A 1,536-nucleotide genomic window follows, 5' to 3' on the forward strand; every position below is an offset into this window, starting at 1 on the left:
TGACATATAATACCAATAATACCCTCCACATCAGGGATTACCATAGATTGCCTATGGAGTTGTCTGCCCTTTAGGCTCATTGCTGTCAATAAACTGTACACTCTGGTAATTCTCTGAATCGTGGTGGCAAACAATCAATATCCCTGATCAGCAATGGGCAGCCAGAAATGTTATTAAACTCGTTATTTACTTGCAGCAGCTGTAAAAGGGAGCCTGACAAGCTTTCTTTACTGATTATATACATTATCAGTTTAACTAAGCAGTACTGAACTTGGGCCTTTTTATTATAACCCAGCAATTTCGTATAATGTTTACTGTTCTTACCTATTCAGTCCACATTAAAATAGATTACAAATCCTGCTGTCATGCAAAAACAGGATATGGTACATTTTCAATAAACAAATATCATAAATGGTCCAAAATACTTGTCATATACTGTGCCTATGGAAAGTCTACATCCCTTTCAAAATGTCCACCTTTTGTTGCCTTACAGCCTGGAATTAAAATGCATTAAAATATTTAGTTTTTCACTTATCTACACATCCTACCTCACAACTTCCAAGTGTAAAAAATATTCTAGAACTTTGTACAAAATTAATTAAAAATAAAAACTGAATTAGCTTGGTTGGATAAGTGTCCACCCCCCTTGTAATAGCAATCCTAAGTTAGCTCAGGTATAACCAATTGCCTTCAAAATCACACACCAAGTTAAGTGGCCTCCACCTGTGTTAAATTGTAGTGATTCACATGATTTTAGGATAAATTCCGCAGTTCCTGTAGGTTCCCTCTGCTGGGTAGTGCATTTCAAAGCAAAGACTCAACCATGAGCACCAAAATGCTTTCAAAAGAACTCTAGGACAAAGTTCTTGAAAGGCACAGATCAGGGGATGGGTATAAAAAATATCATCGGCCTTGAATATCCCTTAGACCACGGTCAAGATGATTATTAAGAAATGGAAGGTGAATCAAGAAATACATTACTCTCTGTCAAGCAAAGGAGACGGTGAGTAGTTTTTAAGTTGTGCGAGAAGATTGGCCAGCTAAGGCCAACAGTGTTAATAAATTTGAATGGCCCTAGCCCAAAGTTCTGTGCATCTCAGCACTGTACTGTCCTTGCAGTTTGAAGAACAGTGATGACTCATCATTTTCCAAGGTGTTGCACCTTTAGTACACAGAAACCCGGATGACAGGAACTGTTCCTGAGGCACTTTCTTTATATAGCCATATTGTCATCTGTTATGTAGGTATGGCTCCATAGCTCAGGGGTTAGAGCACTGGTCTTGTAAACCAGGGGTCGCGAGTTCAAATCTCGCTGGGGCCTCTTCAACTTTTTGATTTTAATTTCTTAATGATTCATTTTTTTGAATAACATATACTACTACAGTTTATTCCTCAAACGTCATAGTTTTGCTGGATTGATAACATTTTTTAAATTGTTTTGAATACTTCTGAATACTTCAATAACTTCAGAGTTATCAAAAGTTAGAACAAAAATACTGTAGGATTTCTTTCAAACTTTACTTCTGAACCGATCAA

The 1,536-nt window shown here is 37.0% G+C and overlaps 1 non-coding gene across 1 annotated transcript; it reads left to right on the plus strand.

Moving 5' to 3' along the window:
- The first annotated feature begins 1,248 nt into the window (after positions 1–1,248).
- Positions 1,249–1,321, plus strand: trnat-ugu. The gene has a single exon. It is a non-coding gene; the product is annotated as a tRNA-Thr (tRNA).
- Positions 1,322–1,536: the final 215 nt, after the last annotated feature.

The sequence above is a fragment of the Polyodon spathula genome, chromosome 4 (assembly GCF_017654505.1).
Source record: "Polyodon spathula isolate WHYD16114869_AA chromosome 4, ASM1765450v1, whole genome shotgun sequence".
Classification (NCBI taxonomy): domain Eukaryota; kingdom Metazoa; phylum Chordata; class Actinopteri; order Acipenseriformes; family Polyodontidae; genus Polyodon; species Polyodon spathula.